This window comes from Protopterus annectens, chromosome 16.part0 (genome assembly GCF_019279795.1).
Source record: "Protopterus annectens isolate FY-2018-M chromosome 16.part0, PAN1.0, whole genome shotgun sequence".
Lineage (NCBI taxonomy): Eukaryota > Metazoa > Chordata > Ceratodontiformes > Protopteridae > Protopterus > Protopterus annectens.
In genome coordinates, this window is record NC_056750.1 from 258,793,344 (window position 1) to 258,811,856 (window position 18,513).

The 18,513-nt window shown below is 42.4% G+C and overlaps 1 protein-coding gene across 1 annotated transcript in view; it reads left to right on the plus strand.

Annotated features, from left to right (window-relative positions):
• LOC122791059 (torsin-1A-like) overlaps nt 1–18,513 on the plus strand; it is a 192,969-nt gene that overhangs the window by 156,257 nt on the left and 18,199 nt on the right. The window lies entirely within an intron of this gene.

Below are 18,513 nucleotides of genomic sequence, written 5' to 3' on the forward strand. Positions count from 1 at the left end.
ACTAAATACTCTGCCCTGGGTGCCAAACCGTCATTATGAGAGTCCAATCAAGACAAAATGAAGTGTAGAAGAATAAAAAATATTTCAGTGCATTGGCTGCATGACAGCTTACTTAATATCTAGATGGAAACAAAAAGATTGCGAGGCATGAAAAAATAAATTACTTTTTAAATACATTACTAGAATGCCAGTCAAAATCAAGTATAAGAAAAACAAGCAGCACTCAACTCAAACCACTTCTTGCACTGCAGTTCTAATTATAACTTATATTCAGCTTTATTAAAGTACCAAGTAACACACTGAAAGTAGAAATCTCTGTGATGCCCCCACTTGTAAAAATGTTTCTTATCCAAAAAAAGACCTGCTGCCTGACAACTATCTACTTGTTTCATGGGGAAAACATGATCAAAGTAAAAAATGAAAACCAAACAAGAAACAAGCTCAAGATACATTGCTTAAAAGATTACTGTACAGGTTATGGACCACACGATTGGCATTCTGTTTAGTTTATGGGTAAAGCCTGCAGAGATGACTGGAAGTCTCCAACAAGTGTAATGAGCTTCTTAAAATAATGTAATCCTGTCCTTTATTACAAATACTGGCATATGCATTTCAATACCCAAGGCTTATACATTATCTAGTTAAGTATTCTCCACATGGCAAGAACAGAAAGGCTTTCAATGTTGGCAATTCTTTAACAGTATGCTTATTAAAGCTTACTTGCATTTTACGATCTCAGACAAGCTTACCTGATGGTCATTAAAGTATTGCTACTTAAACACAGAGCAACAGGCACTTTGAGTAATAAGCATAAATCTGTAACAGTACAAAAATATGACTGAAACCAGACCATTCTGCAAAATCAATGACAGATGAAAAGCCACTGTAGTACTTGTGTCTACCTTGGATGGAGGGGGATACACTGCATAACTATTCCTTGCCTTGCTTCGACACATCCAGAGTCACTACATGGGGGAGTGGGGTACAACAAGTATGTCACAATTTGAAATGTGTCTGGCTGACTGTGATGGCCCTGCCACATTTGTCATACCTCTCAACCTCAGAGCAAGAAATCTGGACAAAGCCATACATAGAAGTGGGCAAAGGCCCAAAAATAAGGACATTTTTAAAATATTGTTCTTATAAAGATAATAGAATTGGTCTTGCATTAGTATGAATTTTCTGAAGGGTATGAAATCTGAAACTCAAATGTCTGTCATTATTTTCTGACTTCAGTCTTTAATGATTTGTCACTAATTTGCCAAAAAAACCCACAATTTTATGAAAAATGGACCAAAAATGTGATGCAAAAATACAGCTGGGAACCTGTCAAAGAAGGGGCACTTAAATATTAGTACTGCTAACTTGAGCAGCTGACAAAATAAAAGAATCTACATGCATTTCTGAAATAAAAGTAATCTATAACTGATTATTACAGTTATTTCTTAATTGTAAACCCTCAATGTTTTCTTCCAAAATTGCTATTTTGCAGAGGGATTATTAGGGGGGAAGAGCAACATCTTGAGCCAAAATCATGGACAGTTGAGAGGTTTGGCTATGCCTAATTCTATAAAGCAATTTATTTGCATGTACCTCTCAACCTGTTAATTCAATAAATCTGGAGAAGGCCAAATATATTGAGGGAACATATGAACAGTACTAAAAAATGCTCTTGTATAAACTGAGACAGTTGATAGAACAACAGGTCTTACTTTAGCATGCATTTTCTTGAAGGTTATGAAGTCTGAAACTCAGTGTGTCATTATTTAGTGGCTTAATTCCTAAATGATTTGCCAGAAAACCACAAATTTTATGAGGAACAAACCAAAAATAAGAAGCAAAAATCTATTAATTGTTTGAAAATCTGGATAGTTGGGAGGTATAGTTCAGCTGGGGCTAAGTTTGCCGCCCTTCCCCCTCACAAAATCATGGTCGAATGGAGCCTCCTCCCACTGCAGCCATTCCAATGATCCATTACTTGGCTATTTCACTCCATTTACCATAAACACTAATGTGCATACTGCTTTACTTCTATGATGATTTGGACTTCATTTGAAAGTTTTATTTTGCATTTTACAACACAAACACTAAGACATCTGCTAAACAAAGTAATGCAGTCTCACAATGAAAACAGACTTAGAATTAAAACTTCTCTGCCCTTGAAACTCACATTCATTGAAACAGCATTGAAACCCACATTCAAAGAAAATACATTTTGCCAGTGGCAGATAAAGATTAATTCTGGGCTGTTTTCAAATCATAGGCCTCTTGCATATGAAACATACATGTGCTCTTTGATACACCTTCCTACTGTTTTGAACTTTTTTCCAGTAAACAATACGCATGCACCAATAATGACAAAACTGCCCAATTCAGAACATTTTTCCAGTAAACAAGGAAACAAAATGAATGCACCCATAATGACAAAACTACCCAGTTCAGAACATTTCCATCATAAAAGTCTACTCAAACTTCTACAGTCCACCATTATCAGTAAATATGCACAATTCTACAGTCCACCATTATCAGTAAATATGCACAATCTCTGAAGAAGTAAAAGTCATCTAAATAATTCCACATTAAAGAAATCTGTAACTAATGAAGAGGTTGCTGCTGACAAACACCTTTATATTTCATGATTGTATTGAAAAATAAAGTGTCTGTTGCCCCTGAGGAATAAATTGCCTATATTATATTAAAAAATCATAAGCTAGTAATATTGCAATAGGAAATGGATGGCAAACTGATAACAGGCTCATAGTTAGTATCTTAACTTTCTCAGTACGGCAGCATCCACCCCTTGTGGGAGTAGAACCCACAGCCTTCTGCATCAAAAGCAAGTACACAACCTGTTGTGCTATTAACAATGCAAGCAGACTTAGCATAAGCAGCACTAAACTTCTCATACCTTGCAGCTCTCAGCTCCTTGTAAAATCTACTCAATACTCAACTGCATCTCAACTTCGCAGCACAAGAGCTGGAAAAAGCCAAAATTTATTGAGGGGGGGGGTCAAAAGCCAGGGGCACATTAAACATTGCTTGTATAATCTTGGAATGTTGCTAGAATAAAATGCTGTGTTACCACCATACGTCTTACTGCCAAGGTCCCTCTGCAAAACAGTCAGAGCAACATACCACTACGCCAAATCAGCTGCTTTGTGAAAGAAAAATGCTGTGTTATCACCATACATTTTACTGCCAAGGTCCCTGTGCAAAACAGTCAGAGCAACATACCACTATGCCAAATCAGCTGCTTTGTGAAAGAGAGGAAGACTGAAACTTAAATGGCTATCATTTAATGAATTCAGTTCTCACCATAGCTGTCAACCTCTTAGCACAAAACACCTGGACAAACCCAGTAATGAGGGAATACAGCCCTCAAACATATTCAGTGAATTCAGTTCTTGCCATAGCTGTCAACCTTAGCACAAAAAACCTGGACGAAGCCAATAATGGGGGAATACAGTCCCAAAAATAGGGACAAATTTCAAATATTCATCTTATAAACTTAGAAAATTGCTAGAATAAAAGGTTGTGTTACTATGTATTTTCTGAAGAATATGAAGTCTGAAATTCAAATGCCTGTCAATTTTACCTCTGACGGAACAAAAACAATTTTCAGCAGAGGCCCAGGGATAAATATTGCAGACACATGTCTTTGTAAAATGGCAAGACACCAGAGCAAATCCACAAAAACTCAGGGAGGAGATGCAGACTCCACACAGCGGGCACCCCAGCCAAGAATCAAACCAGAAAACCTATAGCTGTGAGGCAACAATGCTACCACTGCACCATCAAATATGTAAGGAATTAAACATTCAGAAACCTGAAGTCTGAAAATTCAAATGCCTGTCAATTTTATTTAACATTTGTTAATCAGGACAGTCTGACTTGGAACAAAAAAAAACAATTTTCAGCAGAGGCCCAGGAGGAAATAATGCAGACATGTCTTTGTAACGTGGGAGGACACAAAAGCAAACCCACACAAACACAGGGAGAAGATGCAGACCCCAAACAGAAGGCACCCCAGCCAAGAATCAAACCTGAGAATCTGCAGCTGTGAGGCAACAATGCTACCACTGCACCATCAAATATCAAGCATTGGAACATTTAGAAACCACAGATATTATGAGGAACAGAACAGATCAAATATGAGGTAAAAATCTGCAATTTTTTACAAATAGTGGTGAGTAGGGAATTCAGGCCCTTAACACCTGCATACAAGGTACAGGGTTCAAGCCTGAGGTATTCCTTACCACACCAGCATGAGTTTGCTCTAGCCACCAGTATATAGCAACTGGGGCATTTTATATATACACACACACACACACCCCTTGCCGCCGAGCTTAATTCCGATCAAACAGTTCCTTTGCCTACAACTGCTGCTCCCTTGCCGCCGAGATTTCCAAACAGCCCCTTGCGCGATTGGTCCATCCCGAACCCAAATCCACGAGCATCCCGAATCCAAATCTGCGATTGGTCCAGCCTGCTGCAGTCCGGAGTGCCTCCATTTTGTGACGTCACCGCCGCACAGACTGCTGGGCATCTTGGGGCCACAGATGCCTTTCCCCCTATCTAGATTGCTGAGAAAGCAGTCTGAGAGTGTGCGCGCATGCGCACACTTCCGGGAATTTACTGTTTTTTTTTTTTTGTGTTTCTCTGTTTAAATTTTGTTTTTTAGGTGGGAGGGCTGCAGTCCTATAGCACGAGCCGCCCCTGCTGTCATCAAATGGCATTAGGAACACTGACACACAGCTGCTTAACCAAAATCATGACAATATTCTTTTTTCTGAGCTCCTGAGATGAAACATAATGAAAGAAAAGATGTAGCTAACAAAATACTTACTGTTCCGTAAGTCAATAAAATGATTGCAAACAAAAGTTATGTCCTTGCCATAATGACAGATCCTTTCATTCCAGTTTGTCTGATATGAAGTATAGGCCCTCAAGCCACTGCTTGGATCTGATCTAGCAAATTTATTGGTCCAGCTTTGAGCCCTTTAAGAATCTTTTCTCCCCATAATGCCCTTGTCCCCATGGCTAACTTAGATCTAGTTTAATGCCTAAAGCATAAGTCTCCAATTTGCACTAACTTGGAGTTCAACAAGAAAACATAATTTTTCAGGTCTGTAGGCTGGAAGGAGGAAAAGTGGCCAGGTTGTCATATTACACTGGAATGAAAGGATCTATCATTATGGCAAGTATGTAATTTTCTTATCCTATTCATTCAGTCCGCCTGATCTGACATGTGGGTCAGAATCCGCAGATGCAGAAATCCCAGCTGGCCTCATGACAGCAGACCCCTCAGGATAGAAGCGCCAAAGGAAGCTCTTCCTCTGGATATGAAATCCAACTTTTAGTACTTTTTAATGAAGATAAGCAGAGAAGACCAAGTACCAACTTCATAAATATCATCAGGGGAATGTGATCTGAAAAAGGCTGTAGATGCTGCCATGTCCCTGGTGGAGTAAGCCCTTGTTTTGGCAGGTAATGATTTGTTATGGAGTGAACAGACAAAGGAGATGTAATCTGACAACCATCTAGATAGTGAAATTTTGGATATTTACTTTCCTAGTTTATTCTGAGCATAAAATGCAAACAGTTGCTCGTCCTTTCTGAGAGGGGCTGTTTTATGAAGACAGAAATGGAGTCATCTGTGAACATTCAGTGTATGAAAGATGTAGTCCCCTTTATTCTGATAGTTTTTCAGTATACAAGGAGGATTTGTTCTTAGTGTGACTCCGTCCTTGTGAAAAATGATAAATGGAAAGACAGATGAAAGTGAAGATCTGATATCCTTCTGGCTGATGTGATAGCCATCAGGAAGTTTGTTTTCCAAGACAAGAATTTTAGGTCTGTAGAAGGGTTGAATGGAGGCTTGGAGTGGGCTTCCAGGGTGAAATTTAGAGACCAAGGAGGCATTGGGTCCTTTATTGGGGGTTGTAAAAAGTGCCTTTGAGAAAGGCTTTACACAATCTGTGCAAAGCCAGTGAACAATCCTTAAAACCAACCTGAAAGGAGGAAATTACCATCAAATGAGCTTTGTTAGTTAAGAAGCATGAGCCAGAGTGGAATAAGGTAGTAAAAGAACATCTCCAATAGAAGCTTAAAATTGTTCAATAATGAGATTCCATATAAGAAGTAAACCTTTTCCATTTACTGTGGTAAAGCTTTCAGGTCAAAAGTGTCTGTGAAGCTATGATAATGTGGACCACGTCTATTGGAAGCGAAACATCCCTTGTCATCAGTGGAACTGGAGAAGCCAAGCAGTTAGGTCGAGGTTGCAAATGGCTGGGTGAGGCTCCCTGGAAGAATGAGTGACTAGATCTGGAAGCAGATCAAGGAACCAAGAAAGTTAATTCAAGTGAGGTTTGAAAAGGGAAAACCTAATTTGTCTGGGTCAAAATGGGGCTACAAGGATAACAATGGGCTTGTACCATAAACTTCCTAAAGGAATTTGGTCTTCAGGGGAAGAGGAGAGGGTAAGACTAACGAAATCCCAGGGCCAATGATCTGAAAGAGAATCCCTAGGTGTATGTCCAGGAGGGGCAGCTATGGTGAAACAGTTATTTTTCTTGTTCTGGAGAGTTGCACAGAGGTTGCAGCAGGGGATGCTCCAGCAACTGAATATCTTCTTGGTAATTTCTGGATTGAGGGACCATACATAAAGCAAACGGACATTCCTGCTGAGCCTGTCCACCAATTCATTGCGCCACCTGGGAATGTGTGTTGCTGTCAGAAAACGAGAGGCCATCATCCACTGACGCACCTTCATAACATAATGGGTATGATGTGGTTTCTCCCTTGTTTATGTACCAGACTAATGTCATGTTGTCAGGCTGATTATTTATCACTCCCACAGGAAGCTACTTGTGTAACTCCTGCAACAGAAGGAGAACCACCCTCATTTCCTGTAAATTTGTGTGTGGTCAAGCCTGTGTTTCTGTCCAAAGGCATTGGACCATTCTCCCTTTGTAATTCCCCTCCTGCACCTGAGGGAGAATACACCCATGGTCACCATTGCTACTGGGAATGGAACTTGAGAGAGTCTGTTGGCACTAGTGGAGGCTGTAACCATCAATGTAGATGTTTCCTGCACAACTGAGTTATAGTTAAGGGTGTTGAAAGAGGGTGGAATCTCAAACCCTTCTGTTTATAGATGCCATTGAAGGATTCTCATGTGATACCGAGCAAACTGTACCATCAATATTGAGGAAACAATGAGACCCAATACTCTTATAATTAAATGTCCTGAAGGGCATCTGGCATGTAGAATACTCTACTGTGGATCTTAAGGATAAGATCTTGTGCTGAAGAAGAGATAAACAAGACTGTAGTGTCCAAATGACATCCTAGGAACACCAAGTACTGAGTGGGACTGGATTTCCCAAGATTAATGGAAATGCCTAGTGAGACACACAGCTGACAGAGGTAGTCCCTGGCTTGTAGAACATACTAAACTGAGGGGGCAGCCAGGTGTCAGTCATCCAAGTACAGGAATATTTTGTATCCCTTGCCTCACAAGTATCAGGCTCTATTAGCTTGAGAGTGGGAGGGACCTCCCTAGATGTTGATAGGGTTTGTTCCATATGCCTCAGACAGTATCTCCTCAGCCTGACAGGGAGGTTCAGTGGGTCATGATCTCCATCTAATCATGAGTTTCAGGATATCTCCAAGGAAGGCATCCTCTGGAGAGGACTGTGGGGAACTCTCATTGTAAACCTCCAGCCTAGTTCCTGAGAAAATGATGCAATACGCAAAAGATATCTCAGAAACCAGCTTCTGGTTAAAGTGAAGATTCATTATAATGGAGACCTGTTCCTTAAAAAATGTCAGATACATTTCCCTATACAGATGAAACTGCAGTACAGGAGCTTGGCTGTTGAAAACACACTAAAGGAAACAAGTCCTTAGGTAAATGAATGACTTGAGTCCCCCAAGTCTTAGAATTGGATCAGTTCAAAGGGGGTCCAGGCTCACAGGTAAATCAAAGAACCAAGCTCATGGAAGGTACCAAGTATGTATGATAATGACCCTTTGGCCTTTTGCTTGAAATTGCTGCATCAGGCAAGCGATCAGCAGAAAGGGAAATATGTAAGAAGTGTCATTTTTCAATTTACCAAGAGCAAGGCCACAACATATTCTGCCTTCACTTAACTGAGGAAGCAAAACCTGGGCAGGACCACATTTTCTTTGCTTTGAAAAAATTGATTTCTAGAGTGCATTATTTCTCTAAGACCATATGAGTGATGCCTGAAGATGCCCTGAATATAGTCTAATTTCCAACTGCAGCTAAATGTGTTCATAAGGGCTTTAAATCCATCAGAATATGTACTGCTGAGAGAAGGATATTGCACTGAATGCCCCAGTACTAGATCAGGCCTGCTTCTCTGATGATAGGGTAGAGACATATCCCTCTCACCTGTTTAGTTATGCCACCACTGCCTAATTGTCTGCATTTATTAGTAGGAGCTGTGAATTCAGGTAGTGCCTTAAGACTTGCCATGCTAAAAGCATTACTGTTATCTTTAGAATACTAATGTGGAGAATTTTCTGTTTTACTGCAGAGCTCTCAGACCAACACTGATAGAAAAAAAACAGCTTAGTTTGAAAATAAAAGATCACAGACCAGAAGCAGGTCCACAAAAAATGGTGTCTGTTGAGTCAGTAGTGTTTCACACTAACAGCTGTGTAAGAATTTGCCATAACAGTAGATACCCTACTGAACACTGTTGCAGTACTCCAAACTGTTGGGTTGTCTTTCTAGATAACCTGAATGTCCATCTGGGATACCAAATTTGAAACCTTCCATAGAGCTGTACATCTGAAGTATGACCTAAGCCCGCAGGCATAAGGGCACGTAAATGGACATATGAATGTGAAAACCTCAGACTATCTCAAAGCCAGGAAGCCTAGAGACACCTGAGGATACCAGAGAGATAAAAGTCAGCTAAGAGGGGTGAAGGTAGAGAATGGCTCCCCCTCTGACCATGAAAAGTAGGGTAAAACCTAGTTAAAACAAATAAGGGGGATGTTAGAGTGGGAAGGAATACTGAAACAGTGATCGGTAGGACATCTACCATTACAGTAAGTTTTTATACAGCCGTATTATGTCTTTCCTTAGATCACTGTTACAGAATTCCAAACCATTGGATGATTCCCAAACTCAGTGAGTGTTGAGGATGGATTAATCATAGGACAGCTATAAATTAATCCAGAGGGAACTGACCTGGCAAAAGAGGCTCTGGATTTAGAGAAAACATATAACTTGTAATGTTTGGTAAAGTCCATACAAAGGACCAAGTTGCTGCTTCTAGGATGGCTTTTAAGTCAACACTTTGTAAAAGGTGGCAGAAGAGGCCACTGGTCTAGTTGTCTTTTACTATCAAAGGTAAAGATCTCCCATGGAGAGTGTAATGAAAAGAAATGGTATTAGAAATCCAGTTAGCAATAGTTTCTTTAGAAACTGTTTCTCTCAACTTAGCTTCTTGAAAGGAAACAATCTGCTCAGTCTTGTGGATGGGCTTAGTTTTGTCCAAATAGAATCTGAACTGCCCATGCACATCCAGGGAATAGAGAATTATATCTCTCTTTTATTCTGATGATTAGGGAAAAAGCAGAGAGATTAAGAGCCCAGTTGAGGGGATAGCTGATTGACCCATAGAAGTTTGACTTTCCAAGTATAGAATTTGAGTAAGCAGAAGCTGCTGATTCAAAGAGAGGTAGAAAGAGTTTTTCCAAGGGCAAAGTTAAGGTCCCAAAAAGGCAGAATAGCTTTCCTAGGCAGTTAGAAATGGAGGATGCCTTTAAGAAACTGTTTTACCTCTAAGCTAGAAAGAAGAGTGGGATCTTGAGGTCTGCAGGTAGAAATGGTCAATAGGTACACCTTGTTCAAAGAGTAGGCAAGACCAGCTTTAAGTAGCTCACACAAATAAGACAGGATAGTTGGGACTCGCAACTTTATAAGGCCTTGTTTTACAGCATGACACCAGATAGAAAATATTTTCTATTTGGATAAATAAGATTTCCTATTAGTAGGTTTTCCTACCTTCCTGAAGAACCTGTAGCATGTCCTCAGAAAACTGGTGTCTGAAAGGGATCAGCATCCTATTATCCACAATGTTAGGCTGAGGGATGACAGCAGTGAATTATTGTGTTGTGAGCAAGTCCACTCTGTGGTTTAACTTGTGGCGATGACCCCTGGCTAAGTGGTAGATAAGAGGGAACCAATTTTGCCTTATCCAAAAGGGAGTCACCAGTAATATTTTTGGTTGTCTCTCTGCATCTTTAGCAAGACCTTTGGAAGTAGAGGTAGAGGAGGAAAGGGCATAATATCCTTCCTCCATGCCTGAGGTCAAGGAGTTCTGGAGCAAAAGCAATGTAGCTGCCTGTTGTGGATGAAAGAAAATACACAATTAAGTCCATCTGAGGAATACTTCATAGGTAGGTACTAGACTATTGGCCCAAGGGCCTACGTAAGCCTAGCCAACAAGTTTCCCTGGCTTACGCCACCCAAGAAAGTTATTTTCTTGTGCCACTGTCGAGCAGAGACACAGAAGTGATCCCTAGGGTGTATTTCCTATTTCCCATCCACTCATCAAAATTTTTCTTGAAGAGTGCTAATGAAGAACTTTGCTTGACATAGATAGGTAGCCTGTTCGAGTATGGGAAGTCTCTGGGACAGGAATCTATCCCTCAAGCAGTCCTGTTTATTGTGGTGACAAGGTTTAGGTCCCTAGAGTGTGTAGCTCAGAGGAATTGGGATTTCTTTAGGTGTAGCATGTCCAACAGCTCTGGGTTTGACATAGGTTTATATGTTAGGCAGAGATCAGCTCGGAGTAGGCGATATGCTACGGAATAAAGCTGGAGTTTTTTGAGATGGTCAGTGTAGGGCATTTGTTTGAGGCCAGTAATCCTCTTTGTGAGGTACTTCTGTGGCCTTTCCAGCTGCTGCAGATGTCTTGTGAGGTACATTCCAAAAGGGGCGTTGTACTCTATAATGGGTCTAATGAGTGTCGAGTAGAGGGGAACAATGACCTCTTTTTTCCTGGATGAGAACCCTTTTATGATGAGGTGTGCCACGTAGAAGGACTTCCTGACTACTGTGGCAATGTGACTATCAAAGGAGAGACTACTGTCCACCTGGGTCCCAAGGTCTCATCACACATTTGGTGTTATGTAGATTGCTGCCTATGTGGTAGTTCACGGGTACAGAGTTTTTACCAAAGGGGATGACACTGCACTTTTTGACATTGAGCTTGAGGCCATGGCTCTGACACCAGGCATCTGTCTCAGTGGGGCTCTTCTGTAGGATGTCCACATCATTTGGGGACTTGACTATGGCTCCTAGTTTGCAGTCATCTGCGAACTTCATTAGCCAGAGGCCTTCTGTGTTAGCCTGTACTTCAGAGAAGTAGATACCAAACAGGAGAGGTCCCAGGACAGAACCCTGTGGTACTCCACTTGTCACTGCTTTGAGGTCAGATTTGGAGTCTGCAACTTTTACAGTGTGGGTTCTGTCAGTGAGCCATTTGGCAACCCATCTTGTGACATAGGGATTTATACCTAGTTTAGTGTGTTTAGCTATAATTCCAGAATGGGGGATGGTGTTGAAAGCCTTGGCGAGGTCAAGATAGGCTGTGTGAACCACCTTACCCTCATCTACGGCTTTGGTGACTGCCTCAAAGAAGTTGATCAGGTTCAAGAGGTATGATCTGCCTTTCACAAACCCGAACTGGGTGGGATCCAGAGTTTGGAGGTTACCAATGTCTTTGTTTATGAGTTCCATGATGATACGTTCCATGGCCTTGCAGACCAGGCTCGTCAGGCTAATAGGTCGATAGTTCCCGGGATCAGTGGTGGCTCCCCCCTTTGTGGAGTGGGATAACTGTTGCTGTGCGCCATTCAGTGGGACAAAGCCTGATGCGAGGCTGTTATTGAACATGGTGCTTAAGTGGGGACCCAGTTCGTTCTGAAGTTTGGGTAAAACGCAGCCTGGGATGTTGTCCGGTCCCATGGGTACTGTGTTTTTAGCTTTAGACAGTGCAGCTTTTACCTGCATAGTTGTGATTACAGGGACTCTGCATTCTTCCTGTATAGATATGGGCCCTTTAGGGGGTGAGGGGGGGGGGGGTAAAGTTAGCACTAAACCTATCTGCCAGGATGTTGGCAATATCAGTTGGGTCTGTAATTTTCGTGCTGTTGTGCTGTAACTCAGAGCAGATCTAGGTGTTGCCATCGAGATTCTTGACATAGCTATAGAATGCTTTGTGGTTGTCCTTAGAATTAGTGGTGATTTTGTTTTCATAGCTAGCTTTGGATGATCTTATAAGGGATCTCAGCTTCTTACTGAGGCTGACCAGGGAGCTCCTCCACTCATGGGATTTTACTCTCTTTTGCAACAGTTTCTTCCTTCTGTTGTACAGTTTGTTTATGGCAGGGGACCACCAGATTGGCTTCCTTTTTTTGGAGGCTAGCGTCTTGGTTCTGTTTGGTATAGCACGATCCATGCACTCGTGTAAGTGCTTATAGAGTGCATTTGTGTAGGATTCAGCAGTTGTAACTGTATTGTCCATCTGCATGGGTGTCATGAATTTCTCCACTTCTGTCTTAAGAAGCACAAAGTTGGCTTTGAAGAAATTTTTTACCGTGGTTTCCTTAATGAGGGGTGGGGGACAGGATGTGGATATCAAGGGTGATTAGCTTATAGTCGGATTGGACCAACGAGGAGTTGACTTCAGGTGTGGAACACCGGTCACTCATGTTGGTAATGACTAGGTCTAGGATATTGTTGCCCCTAGTGGGGGTGTGGATAAGTTGATACAGGGCATTGGAGTTTATGAATTCCAGAAAGCGTTGAGCTAAGGAGTTGGTACACGAGTAGTTTTTCCAGTTAATGGTGGGGTAGTTGAAGTCACCCATTAAGTAGGGTGTTTGGTTGAATCCTAAAATTTTCCAGTACATCAAGAAAAGAGGAGTGAGAATCCTAGGGCATGGTGGGGGATCTGTAGCAAGCCACAATTTGGATTGCAGTTTTGCCCAGAGTTAGTTGCACTTGGATAACCTCGGATGCATTATGCTAAGCAACTAGCCTGTAGGTGTGGATATCCTTAATGAATATGGACACACCTCCAGGTTACATGGCCAAAAAGTGTGGTATGAGTTATAGCCTGGTAGTGCAGGGGTGCTCTCTGGATCTTTGAACCAGGTCACAGGCACTGTACAGATATCGATTTTCTCCATTTTAAGGAGTGCCTCGAGTGAGTGCATTTTAAGATTTAGACTTCTAGCATTGAGTAGCATTACCCTCAGTTTTTGTTTGCCTGTTCCTGTTATGGTGGTGAATTTGTCATTTGAACCTTGCCTAAAAAAGGCACTATAGGGGCAGCAAGAGCCTTAGCCAGTATCCAGAATCCCAGGGGCGACAGGTGCAGGCCATCTGTGGCAAAGCATCGTGGTCTGTCAACCATGTCATCCCAAGCAGACATATACTGGATCCCCTTAGAATGACACCAGAAGCTTAGCCAATTGTTGAAGTCAATCGTTTTGTCCTTGTACTGTGGTATCATTCTGGGCGATGGCAGAATGCTACTCAGGGCTAAGGTCATACCTGCCTGGGCTACAAGATCGGAGAGCTCTTCCATGTCTCTTTTCATGTAGTCCAGGGAGGTACGTCTCGGGTCATTCACACCAACATGGACAATGACAGAGTCATATTTGTACTTGTTGTGGAGTGATCTTTGTGCATGGGTTATGTGGTGGATTCCTGGCACCCGACAGGCAGCTGACAGTAACCTTCTCCTTGTTTAGCCTGGTGAGTGGGACATCAGTGTGCCTGACTAAAGAGTCACCTACGACTAGTGTGTTGGGTACGTTGGTTTGCTTTATTGGCTGCGGTTGAGTGGCACACTGAGTCTGTGGGCTATGTGTCATTTGGGTTGTGTTGGGGGATGGAGGTTGCTTGCGTTTCTGCTTTGGAAGGTCTCTGTTGCTTAGACAGATTTTTATTGAGAGCCTCCGCGAATGTTTTTGTGTTACTATGTGTGGATTTTAGTGGTGTAGATTTAGTGAGACTATGTGATGAGTGTGGTATGATGCAAATGTTTACCTTCTCCTCATGACTGTCAAGTTCAGTCTTGGTTGGAGAGAGCTTTACCTCCAGTTTGGCTAGATATGTGCATCTCTCACAGGTTGTAGTGTTGGGTGGTAGGAGGAGAGGGTTGTCTATGTACATGAGGCAATTTCTACATTGCCTCAAGATGCCCAGATTCATCAGATAGACAGGAGAGAACACTGGGAGCTGACCCTTGGGCATGCCTGAATAAAAAAACTATTTTCCTCTAGATAAGTGAGGAAAGTGAGTACAAGAGCTGTTATTCTCGAAGCAAGTGAGAAAAGTAAGTACAAAAACTGTTTTCCTCTAGGTAATGAGGAAGGTTGAGTGCTATAGTAATTAGTAGCTTATTTAGTGCTTACAAGTTCTGAACAAGTGCTGAGCATGAATAAGCAAATTTAAGTGCTAAAACTAAGAATCTGTATCTGCACTAGTTGAGTTGCAGGACAGAAACAAGTGCAAATGCAGGCTTTCAAATCAGAAAGTTGAGAGATGGAAGAGATTGCACAAATGGACAATAACTACATAAAACCAAAACAGGAACAAACTGTAAACTGCTAAACACCGGACAGCACACAATAAGAGAGCTGGAAAAACGATTTAATATTCCACAAGCAGTAAAAACAAATGATAGTAAGCGCTTTCGGCAGGTTCAAATAACCCGCCTTCTTCAGACAACCACAAGTTTGCAAAGAAGTTTACTTATACTTCTGTTAAAAACTTTCCACCTATTGAATTAAAGTGCATTGTTACAATCAATTAAAACCATGACAACCTTAAAACGGCAACTCTACCATATTGAAAGTTTTTAACATAGAAGTATAAGTAAACTTCTTTGCAAACTTGTGGTTGTCTGAAGAAGGCGGGTTATTTGAACCTGCCGAAAGCGCTTACTATCATTTGTTTTTACTGCTTGTGGAATATTAAATCGTTTTTCCAGCTCTCTTATTGTGTGCTGTCCGGTGTTTAGCAGTGGACAATAACTACAATTTATAGGCTAGAACCACTCCTTATGTGGTAGACAGGTTACCTAGTGCTTACCACTCCCACTGATAAGCTAGAAGGCTTCCCTCCAACACAGAAAGGCTTGGGGGGCTCAGAAGCTTACATACAGTCCTGGATACAGCAAATCTGTATCTGGAACACTAGTTACAGGAAAGGTAGGAAACAGGCTTACAATTTTTTTTTTTAGGAAGACCTGTCTGTTCAGCATCTATTTGTGAGTGTCTTCTCTTAATCTGCTTAGAAAGTCCACAAAGACTTTGTTCTGTTAAGGAATATAAACTTCTTGGAGGGACAGGTTTACTTTTGGGGCCTGTTCCCATGCTAGAATTGTCAGTCTGCATAGCTGATAAAATATTGCCTCCCATTGCTTAAGTACCACATGACTGTAGTGTTGTCTGTGAAAATTCTGAGAGGGCCTGGAACCCTGGTGTCAGAGGAAAATCTGCAGATCTTGAATCAGAGCCCACATCTCCTTCAGGATGATGTGTTCTGCACTCTGATTTGGTGGCCATGGGCTCTGTATTTTCAGGGAGCTCGTCCATGTCCCCCAGGCAATGTCTGAAATGTATCCATACATCTCCTGGTAGGGCATCTGCAGTATGAATTGCAGACGTGGGTTGAGGTTTGCCTGTGCACCTGCCCTCACCAAGAATGATACCGCAGTATAAAGAAAAAATGATCAATTTCAGCAATTGGCTAAGCTTCTGGTGTCATTCAAAGGGGATCCAGTGTCTGTCAGCCTGGGACGACATGCTCGACAAACCTCATTGCTTCGGAAGAGATGGCTTGTACCTGTAACCCCTAGGCTTTTGAATACTGGCCAAGGCTCTTGCTGCCCCCATAGTGACTTTTTTAGGCAAGGCTCAGAAGTCAAACCCACTTCCGTAAACAGCACAAATAAAAAAAATGAGGGTTATGCTACTCAATGCCAGGAGTATAAATCTCAAAATGCATGCGCTCGAAGCACTCCTTAGTATGGAGAACGTCGACATCTGTGCAGTAACTGAAACCTGGTTCAAGGCTCCACAGAGCACCCCAGCACTACCGGGCTACAACTCATACCACACATTTTGGCCACAGAACATGGACCGAAACACAAAAGGAGGGGGTGTATCCATATTCATCAAGGATACCTACACCTCCAGGTTAGTGGCGCAGCATGATACCTCTGAGATCATCCATGTGCAGCTAACATCAGGCAAATCTGCAATGCAAATTGTGGCCTGCTACAGATCACCCTCCATGACCCAGGACCACCACTGTGCCTTTCTGGAGACACTGGAAAACATGAAGGTCCTACCGAACACCCTGATATTGGGCGATTTCAATTACCCTACCATTAACTGGGAAAACTACTCAAGTACAAACTCCCAGGTCCAGCGCTTCCTGGAATTTATCAACTCAAATGCCCTGGATCAGCTGGTAAACTCCCCTACCAGAGGTGAAAACATGTTGGACCTGGTCATCACCAACATGGGTGACAGGTGTTCCACACCGGAGGTTAACCTGTCACTGGTTAGATCAGACCATAAACTAATCACTCGATGTCTACACCACACCACCACCTCCAACCAAGGAAACCACAGTGAAAAACTTTTCTACAGCAAACTTCACCTTACTTAAGACAGAGGTGGTAAGTTTCACAGCCCCCACGCTAAAGAATAACAGTGTCCAACATGCAGGAACCTTTACAAATGCACTCTATGAGCACCTACAAGGATGCATGGATTGTGCCATCCCTAGCAACACCAAGACTCACTCCCCTAAGAGAAGGAAACCAGTCTGGTCGACCCCTGCTATAAACAGGCTATACAATAGAAGGAGGAAACTAGTTCAGAAAAAAAGCAAATCTCAAGAAGGAAAGACATCCCTGATCAGTATCAGTAAGAAACTAAGGTCCCTCATAAAATCCTCCAAGGCTAACTTCGAAAGAAAAATAGCCAAGGATTCAAAAGATAACCACAAAGCCTTCTTTAGCAATGTCAAGAATCTAAGTGACAACTCGCAGATATGCTCTGAGCTAGTGCAATAGCACAAAATATACTGAACCCACTGATATTGCCAACATCCTGGCAGATAGATTCAGCGCAAACTTCACCCCCCTCTCACCCCCAAAAGGGCTTACAACAATACCGGAAAAGTGTAGTGTCCCGGAAATCACAGATGCACAGGTGAAAACATACCTGCGAAAAGCACAGCATCAATGGGACCACATGGTGTCCCAGGCTGTGTCTTGCACGAACTACAGAATGAACTAACCCCCCACCTAAACACACTGTTCAACCTCAGCCTCTCCACAGGCTACGTGCCCATAGAATGGCGCACAGCAATGGTTATTCCGCTCCACAAAGGAGGGGCCACAACTGACCCTGGTAACTATCGCCCCATAAGCCTGACTAGCCTGGTCTGCAAGGCTATGGAGTGCATCATCATCATGGAACTCATTAACAAAGACATTGGGAACCTCCAAACACTTGACCCAACCCAATTCGGCTTTGTTAAGGGCAGATCATGCCTACTAAACCTGGTTGACTTCTTCGAGACAGTCACTAAGGCCATAGATGAGAGGAAGGTAGTTCACACAGCCTACCTTGACCTCGTCAAAGCTTTTGACACCATTCCCCACTCGGGAATTATAGAAAAACTCATCAGCCTGAACATACACCCCTACGTCACGAGATGGGTTGCTAACTGGCTTACAGACAGAACTCACACGGTAAGAATAGCAGGCTCCAGGCCCGACTCTAAACCAGTCACAAGTGGTGTCCCACAAGGCTCGGTCCTGGGACCCCTACTGTTCGGCATATACTTCTCAGAAGTACAGGCAAACACAGGACGACTATGGCTAACCAAGTTTGCCGATGACTGCAAACTGGAAGCCATAACTGACTCTCTAGCTGACATGCACATTCTCCAAAAGGGCCTTACTGAGACGGATACCTGGTGTCAAAGTCATGGTCTCAAGCTAAATGCCAAAAAATGCATAGTCATCCCATTTGGGAAAAACAAAACACCCATGAATTACCACATAGGTGGCAGACCCCTTAATACAGAACAGATAATAAGAGATCTGGGTCCCAGGTAGATAGTAATCTCTCCTTTAACAATCATATTGCCAAAGTAGTTAGGAAATCCTTCTATGTAGCCCATCTAGTTACTAAAGGGTTCGCATCTAGAAATAAAGAGGTTATAGTGCCCCTCTACTCGTCACTCATCAGACCCATCTTAGACTAGAATGCCCCATTTGGGATGTACCTCACAAGACACTTCCAACAGCTGGAAAGACCATAAAAGTACCTCACCAAGAGGATTACTGGCCACAAACATATGTCCTGTGCAGCCCGACTGGAAAAACTCCAGCTGTACTCAGTGGCATATCGCTTACTCAGAGGTGA